The sequence below is a fragment of the Xenopus laevis genome, chromosome 8S, assembly GCF_017654675.1.
Source record: "Xenopus laevis strain J_2021 chromosome 8S, Xenopus_laevis_v10.1, whole genome shotgun sequence".
Lineage (NCBI taxonomy): Eukaryota > Metazoa > Chordata > Amphibia > Anura > Pipidae > Xenopus > Xenopus laevis.
In genome coordinates, this window is record NC_054386.1 from 98,036,418 (window position 1) to 98,046,454 (window position 10,037).

Consider the following 10,037-nt stretch of genomic DNA (forward strand, 5'->3'; position numbering starts at 1 on the left):
ACCACTCGCAAAAGTTCCTGTGTATTTCAACTGTAAATAAGCTTATTACACCAATAATATTTAAGTGGCCTCCTGGAGGACCCAGGATTTACAGGAGGCCACACACTGGCCAACTGGGTATGCATCTTGCCTGATCGGCCTAGGCATACAAGGAGCAACACGCTGTATAGCAAATTTATTACTGTTCCAATCATTCATGTACATTGAGCTGTGGCTTTTCTTCACTTCCTCATCTGCCAACATTCCATGAACTGGCCAACATTGAGCATTAGCAGAAACAAATTTTCAAATCTGCCTGATTCCTGAACTTTGTTGTACGTTGGGATAAGTTGGCCACCGTACATGTATTATAGGTACTACAGATATTATTGGCAAGTGTATGGCCAGTTTATGTATTGTTTAGATTCAAGTTAATGTAAGTATGCCATGGTATAACTTTAATCTACATATTGGGAAACAATTTAGAACCAAGGATGCCATCCTTAGCATCAGTGGCACTAGTCCCTTAACCCGAATATTCATTCATTTTCCAAATGCAGTACAATTCAGGGGAATTTTTGATTGGCTTGAAACCGTCTTGTACTTTTTTGTTGCTGTTTTGTATGCCTGGTTTTAATGTTTTTTGAATACAATGCAGATTTCTCTTTGGTACTAAGGGATTTAAAGCTCTATGCATTGGTTTTAAACCATTTTGTTCCAGGATGCCACATTTATAGCCCCCAGCTGCTGGATGCTACCCCAGCATCTTCCATTATCATTAGCGAAAGCAAGATGACAATGAGCTTGCTTCTATGATTATGTGTGAAGACATGTCAATTTTTTATTGTACGTCAGCTGAAGGAGCTGGCCAAACATTTTAGTGACCTTCATCTGAAAATGAATTTCAAGGTGCAGACCCTGATGTTTGTTGTGTTTGACCTTGGACAAGTCACATAATCCCAGTCTCATATCCCAGCATAGTTAGTGTGTCCAAAGATGGCTTTGACAGATGTGAAGTTCTATGAGTCCCACAAAGGGAAAGCAATCTATAAATCCCACATTATCTCTCTAATGTGTCGTTTATAAACTAAAACACTCTACAATATCACAATAAGACTAACATGTATTTGTACTGACCAGCCACAGAATGCACGGACATGTTTGCATGCAGCGTTGCCTTGAAAAAAAGCATATTGATTGTACCCACCCTCGGTGGAATTTTGTTGCAAGAAATGAGACAAAGAAGAAGTAATATTAAAATTAACATGGAAGAAAAGTTGTGTCCAGGTTAAACTAGATAGTAGGATTATTTGAGCTTTTACCTAGGATTTAAAAATAGCTAAGGATGCACCAGATTTCGAATCCAATGCCGAATCCAACGCAAATGAGTCTGCTGAATCCTGCAATGAATACGATCCCTAATTTGCATATGCAGATTAGCAGAGTCCAAAATAAATTAAAAAGGACAGCATGTGAAATATAATCATCACCGTCTGTTGTAACATTGTCTACAGTCACATGATATTTAAGGTTCGGATTAATTCCTTGAAAAATCACTTTCGATTTGTCTGAATCCCAAACTAAATCCAGGATTCGATGCATCCCTACATTTCATGTTAACCCGCCACCCATTCCATTTCCGTAAGGTGATGAGGTTTTAATATATGTTGGTAAATGTATCTTCATGGATGCCTGGAATTCACCTGCAACCCCAATGTGGCTAATAAGCCAGATCAAACAAAGTTGTGCACTCAACAAAGGCCTTAGGGAGAGGCAACAACTTGATGCTTAAGCCACTAGACTGTGGCTCAGGGAGACTTGACTTTGTGTCAATACCTTGTGGCCACGTGCAAGCCACTTCCTCCAAACTCAGAATCAGGGTCGGACTGGGGGGCCCGGGGCCCACCGGGACTACTGTCCAGGGCCCCCCCGACCCCCTCGACCCCCTACCGTGATGCGCACTGCACACCTTCGTGACAGCATGCTTCGACGCTCCTTCTTGAGAGACGCCGCTCAGAGCTCTGTATGTTGCTGCGCGCATGCGCAGATGGCGCAGCGCGGCGCCTAAAGAAATCTTTTTTTTTTTAACAAAATGGTCGGGAGAGGGGTCTGGCCCGGCGGGGGCCCATTAAGGGTCGGGGCCCACCGGGTTTTTTCCCGGTTTCCCGCCGGGCCAGTCCGACACTGCTCAGAATGTAAGCTTTACGGGTCAAATAGCAATATAAGGTGGTTAATAGATGCAATTTATGTAATTGGTGGCATTTATCAATGGCTAGGAAAATAAAATTCACATTTTTCAAACTGTATTTTAGTGTCATTTATTTTTCGACGAAAAATTTTTGCATTAAAAATGATCACTTTATAGAAGTTCCCACTAGCAACAGTTCTACTTGACCAGACCAGCCATTCCCTTCTAATGACAAAATATACAGGCATAGAATCTGTTATCCAGAATAATAAAACAGTCGCTTGTACTTGATCCCAACTAAGATATAATTAATCCTTATCGAAGCCAAAAGAATACTATTTTATTTAATGTTTAAATGATTTTCCGGTAGACTTAAAAGAGAATTCAAGCCTTAACTTAAAAAAACTCTACCCCCCTACCCTACGTAGACCCCCTCCCTCCTCCCCTCCAGCCTAGCTGCTAACCCGGGGAAATGCCCCTAAGTTTCATCTAGTGTAAAAATATGTTGCGAAATTAGCGGAACCTGCGAAAAATTTTCGAAACGGTGCCGGCGTCTCGTTTTTGACTCCGGCATCTGTTTTTTTGGACGGCAGTGTCCGTTTTTGGCCAAATTGCGCCGGCGTCCAAAAAAATGGACGCCGGTCACTATCACTACTTTTTACTTACTCCTCGGTGAAGATCTAGGGAACACAGTTCACGGCAGCCATCTTCTAGGCAGCCTGTTAGTGAATTGGTGATGTCCCTGCAGTGACACTTGTACTTTGACTTGTATTCCAAATGGAAATAATTCCTTTTTTTTATTCAACATTTCCCACTTTTGATTTATTTAGCCTTATGCCTTATTCGGATTGGCGGTCCAATTGTTCATGGCATCCATCTTTGGTAGGAATAAAGCAGGCATTGTGCTACTAACAGATGTACAAAAACCCAGATCTCCACGGATATATCTGCACTCGCTGTTTATAGACTCATAAAAGGGCCAGTATATTTCTCTCTCTCTGATAAAGTGGCATTGTAAAAATAGGGATGTTTTTTTCTTATGTCTGCCGAATTTCTAAAGTTTATTTAATTCAGACTGACCTTAGCCACCTCTGTCATTGATCACAAATAGATTTAAATCCTCATAAAATTCTTCCACGTCTAGCCATTATTCCCAGGACATTGTGTGGCACTGATATTGGTGAAATTAGGATCTCGGACTTGTTCCTAATACAAATTGACACCACCAACCCTTTGGCATTTACTTGTGTCCGGAGTCCCGTTACTTGTTATACAAGAGGTAGGGGACTTAATAGGGGACTTCACAAATCCCTAAGGAACATTATCGTTACTATATGATTACATGCCTGTAAAGTGCTATTACTAACAACTGGTCATGTGTTGGGCTTCAATTTTTAAAAAAAAAAACCCACAAATATATATTAACTTTGTTAGAAAATAATTCATACCCTGTATCTAATTTTATCGAATAGCTACGGAATAGCTCTGTAAAAAAGCACTTTTTGTCTCAGACCGAAGATAAACCAATTTAGATCATTTTTACATTTTTTAAAATGTATTCACAAGTTTCCCAATAAATCGTTTTTTTGATATTGCAATGTGGGACGTATAATTTTTTAAAAATAATTTCTTTTTATAAAATATTACAGGTATGGGATCAATTTTCTAGTAAGCTCAGAATTACAAAAAGGCCATCTCCCATAGATTCCATTTTATGTAGATAATTTAAATGTTTAGAAATGATTTCCATTTTCTGTGTAATAATAAAAAAGTCGCTTGTACTTGATCCCAACTCAGATATAATTAATCCTTATTGGAAGCAAAACCAGCCTATTGGGTTTATTTAATGGTTACATGATTTTCTAGTAGACTTAAGATTTGAAGATCCAAATTACAGAAAGATCCCTTGTCCAAAAAGCCCAGGTCCCAAACATTCTGAAATACAGGACCCATACCTGTACCTTGTATGAGATGATAACTAAGCTCCATGAATCCATATTGCGTTTATTTTTGTTTATATGTTTTTTGGTAGATGGATGGAGATCCAAATTATAGATTCCATATCTGGAAAATATAAGGTCCCACGTGTAACAGATAAAAGATCCCATATTTGTATCATTAGGTGGGTATGAACAATAGGTATTTGGCTCTATAATTGGAAATTTTATGCCAAGTGAGAGTCACCCAACTGAACACCAGCTGGTCAGTAGACAATGCAAGGAAAAATTCAGCGAGAAGTTCCAGAAAATACCAAATTCATTATAATAAGCATAAACCACTCAGACAGAAAGGTATATTTGCTATACAGTTATGGGATCCAATATTCAGAAACTCCAAATCATGGAATTGCCATCATCCATAGACTCCATTCTATCCAAATAGTTCAAATTTTTAAAAATGATTTCCTTTTTCTGTGTAATAATAAAACAGTAGCTTGTACTTGATCCCAACTAAGATATAATTAATCCTTATTGGAAGCAAAACCAGCCTATTGGGTTTATTTAATGTTTACATGATTTTCCAGTAGCCCTAGGTATTAAAGGAGAATTCAACCCATTTGGCAAAAACCCCCCCCAACCCCACGTAGACCCCCCTCCCCCCCCAGCCTAACTGCACCCCGAGAAATGCCCCTAACTTTTAACTTAAACATCGGTGCAGATTCCGGCATTGGAGTTTCATGCAGCCATCTTCCGGGTCTTTGTGTCTTCTTCTGGCGCTTCGCCAATTTCTGTCCATTTCGTTGCATGCGCAGTTATCGTAAACTGTTAAATTGCTCCAACTGCGCATGTGCAGCTTCAACGCTCTCCGTCTCAGCTTACCGAAGACCCAGAAGATGGCTGCGTGGAACTCCGATGCCTGAATCTGCGCCGAGGGGTAAGTAAAAAGTATGAGGTATTTCCCCGGGGCTGCAGTTAGGCTGGGGAGGAGGAGGGAGGGGGTCTACATGGGTTGGGTTTAAGATCCAAATTATCGAAAGATCCGTTATTCTGAAAACCCCAGGTCCCGAGCCTCCTGGATAATAGGTCCCATACCTGTATAGGCAGAAAACTATTTACAAAACAGAGATGCTGGTGCAATTGTCAATAGCTAACAATTAGCAATTGGAAAAATAAAAGCTACGACCTGATTGGTTGCTGTTGGCCTATTGATATTATTCACTTTAGTTTAAATCTCAGATTTCAGTCTTGTTGTGTATTGGTGGGAGTAAGAATGTTTGTAGTACTAAGGGCTCATAAACTCATGGGGGCATAATGCAAATTGCAAAAAAACTAGTTTAAAATGCACATTGCACCTACCAACCATGTAAGGGGAGGTACATGGACATCAATGGGTGCTAGATGGAGGCCCTGTTGGTTCAAGGCACATTGTGAACCTTGTATTTAATGGCTGCCTACTACAGATTTTCTCTTGCCCAATGACCAATGTTTGGCCTTGACCTTGGACCTTGACCAATGGTTGCTTGAATGAAACAGTTCAGCATCCGCTGGTTTTAAGCTGTTGATTACAACCTAGTTTTTGTTTTTGCTCTTTGTATATACTGAACGGTCATGCCATTGTATAGACTTAGCATAACCAGATCACATAGCACAATCCGGCAGCAATAATCCTCACGTGTCTGCAATCTTTGATGTTCATTTGTGTCCAAGCTCAAAATGGCTGCTCCTTGGCCCAGATGCCATTTCAAAGGCACAACTGGAGCCAGAAAGAAGAACACAACAGCTCTGCACCAGGACCAAGTTCCATTTATTTACACATTTTAACGGCCTCAATTTTGCCCTCATTATATGGTATAGTTCTTGCCTTCGGCACTGGTAAATGATCCCTCTACATGTAATTCTTTCCGCTGCATCCATCTTGCAGAGTAAACCAGTGTCTTTCCCTCAGTGTTTAGGTTGGACGTGTATAGACTATGACTGTTATGGGTAAAAGTAGCAGATTGCCGGAGAATAATGTGGTAATCACTTGGCACCAATTAGAAGCCCACCTCCCCCTTATCTTGGAGGGTGGGTAATTTGCATGTGAGAAAAGACGAACTAAAAGGGAAATATGCACACGGCACTTTATTCTCGTTGCACTCGCTGCGTGACAAGGAGTTAAACCATTAGAAAATTGGAGTCCTTCATCCAATAGTTAAAGCTGATTTGCATGCATTTGCATAATGAATGTCATTTACATTCCTGGAGGTTGGCTACTTCTGTGGGAGAAGTGAAAAAGCAGGGGGGGGATTGTTTTTCTAAAAGATTTTTTTTTCCATCTAAAATTATAAAAGAGCCAATACTATTCCTCTTTTCATTTCATCTTTTTCTTTCTTCCTTCCTTCCTTCCGCACTTCACAAAGAAACGGAAGACAGGCAGCTTCTCCCTCTCAAATAAATACAATTCTCTGTTTCTTTCTATCATCCCTGAATGTTAAGTTCCCAGCTCTTTCTCGCTCCCGAATCCTGACAAGAAACCATTGTGCAGCTGCGGATATTCCACCATCTTAAGCAGTTGACATCTTACAAAATGGCTGACATCCCTCAAAGGTAAAGGGTGAGAAGAATCTTCTGAGGCGTGACGGCTACGTGCCCCTGTTTGATTGCTAGGCAGGCGGAGGTACAGTAGGGCACACTATTAGTTGTTTACTCAGCTGCATGCTCAAGTATCCTCCCCGGCTGAAGTTGGCTCCCGTCCGATAAATCATTTGCATGGAGCAGCCTGCAGAATCATTCTTCCATTTTAATTGCCAGACATCAATTAGTCCATAAGACCATCCATGTGGATGATTAAGATTTTTTTTTTTTCATCCACCATTTTGAGCATGGACACAAATGAACATCAAAGATTGCAGACACGTGAGGATTATTGCTGCCGGATTGTGCTATGTGATCTGGTTAAGCTAAGTCTATACAATGGCATGACCGTTCAGTATATACAAAGAGCAAAAACTAGGTTGTAATCAACAGCTTAAAACCAGCGGATGCCGAACTGTTTCATTCAAGCAACCATTGGTCAAGGTCCAAGGTCAAGGCCAAACATTGGTCAAAACCCTTAGCTCATGACAAGGTTACAGATATATTTAACATTGGGGTAACAGTCACCTGCTATAGTTCCAGGGGTACCCAGGGCACAAATAAGCACTCACCCCAAATCTCACCCTTATTGGTCTTCAGGCTGGGCCCCCTTAGCTCATAACAAGGTTACAGATATATAGAAACATTGGGGTAACAGTCACCCTGCTATAGTTCCAGGGGTACCCAGGGCACAAATAAACACACCCCAAATCTCCCCCTAACTGACCTTCAGACTGGACCCCCTTAGCTCATAACAAGGTTACAGATATATAGAAACATTGGGGTAACAGTCACCCTGCTATAGTTTCAGGGGTACCCAGGACACAAATAAGCACTTATCCCAATTGGCCTTAGCAGGGGTTAGCTTTTACTTTAAATGTGAACCAGTTCTCATAAGAAAGGGCTGTATAAAACGCCATAGCGTCAAGCCAACGGTTGGTGTGGAGAGTCCTTTTGTATACTGGATAACAAGAAAGCAAATTATAGCAATCAGCATATGAAAACAAGGGCATTATTTATAGAATCTATTCAGTAATATACTAGTATCAACCCAACTGAGGTAACAAAGTTGGAAAAATCTCATTATACCAACATGATTGACAGTAGGAGGGATATGCATCAAATAACTGATAAAAGATGGACAAAAAAGCTATTTTCCCACTATTTTGAAAACATTTTTTTTAAATTACTACTAAACTCTCTACCTGCCCTAACCCAACTTACACTTGGAACATGAGGAGCCCAACTGAAATCTGCCATGACTATAACAATGGAGAATATAGTCATTCAGATATGTTGGCTGAAGAATAGTCTCTTTAGTAAATGTTGCCCTAAATATAGGCTTCATGACACAACATTATATTACATTGCATAAAGCTACTGGGACAGTAGTCAACAGGGCTTCCTGGAATCTCCTGGGTCTTAGATTTGTTTAAGGTGGCCATACATGTGCCGATATTATCGTACAAAACTAATTTTCATACGATATTCGTTGTGTGTGTATGGTGGGAGACAAGCTGATCAATATCGGCAGAAAGCTTGGCTAAGGGTCGGCTCATCCATCGGCCAAGGTGGAAAATTTTGATTGGGTGCCTTTGAAGGCATCTGAACATCAGTCACTGTTAGTGCTGAATTGTCAGATATACCGTATATAGTCGAGTATAAGCCGAGTTTTTCAGCCCCCAAAATATGCTAAAAAACTCCACCTCGGCTTATACTCGGGTCAAGCGCAACGCCGGCGTCCAAGAATAGTCTCCAAGAATATTCGCCGGCGTCCAAGAATGGTCGCCGGCATCCAAAAACGAGACGCCAACACCTCCAATGGGAGCAGAAACCCTCAATTTTTTGATTGAAACTTACCAGAAGCTGCTGCATTTCTCACCCTAGGCTTATACTCGAGTCCATAAGCTTTCCCAGTTTTTGGAGGTAAAATTAGGTACCTCGGCTTATACTCGGGACGGCTTATACTCGAGTATATACGGTAAGTAGAATTCTATTGTGTTTACCTGTATATCTGATGATTCGGCTTTACACAAGTTTATTGAAACAAATGATCTTTCTTGGAATGATCTTTTCCAGGAAACACTACGTCTATGGTCACCTTTATGATCAGAGTACATGGGGTTGGTACAAAAGCATAGACCCTGTAATCAAGATATTGGATTGTAAGCTTCATTGATCATCAGGACTATAACTAGCACATCAGTCCTTTTGTTAGAGAAATCAGGACTCACCATCACAACCTCACTTCAATGCCCGAGGCAAGCACTCTCTTATCGCTCAAGAGTATAGTGCGCTCCCTCACCCAGACTGACTTAAATCTGACACACAACAAGAGAAATGACTTTTGCATTGTGTAAGAATGTAGCGCTTTTAATTACTGCGTGCAATCAGATTCTTATTTCTTACACCCTATCAAACATCCCCACTTTCCAGAGATGATCCGGTCTTCACGACTGCAAAGGGCATTAAGCAATAACATAACGGCTAAATGAAAGCAGCAATGCGCAAACAATGTAATTATTGAGCGAATTATTTGCTCAGATCCGTATGCATTGTTCATACATAGCGACAAAACAGACTGTAGAAGTACAGCTATTTGGACAGTCGATAGATGGGTAACTACAAAGACAGACAGATGGTTATGCATTCATTAGATAGTTTCAAGAAAGTGTTGGTGCCTTTTTAGCAAGTGAAAAAAAATACAGGACTTCTGGTAATAAAAAGTGCCATGGACTGTTGATCCTGGCATTGGTCTCTGACGGAAGCATTTCCCCCTCTTTCTTCTGTAAATCAGAGGTTGTTACTACTGGGAGAGTTCACCTTCTTCTTGATCAATTAAAATCGAGGCAGGAATTAAATGAGCATATGGCTGAACTTGATGATCACGTTTGTTTCGACCTCAGTTACTATAGAAAAAGCCTATTTGCATAGACCAGTAATTACATCTCACTTGGTCGGGATGGGAGAATGGATGGAAATTAATTTGTAAAAAGATATTCACGTATCTAATAAATATAATGAACCTGGTAACAGTAAACAAGATAATAATTTCAGATAATGGCAACGATGCTCCTCCACGCCCTCCCACTTCTCATAAGTCTTGTCTATTATTAACATTAGATGAAGGCCAGAGACACACGCTCAGATTCGGGGAGATTAGTTGCCCATCGACAAATCTCTTCTTCTGCCTCCCGCTGGCTAGAATGTAAATCGCCGGCGGGGTGGCACTCGGATCGATTCGTTATCTGAAGCCGCCCGAACTTGCCTTTAGGAGGAAACTTTGGGCGACTTTGGAAAACGAACTGATCCGGGTG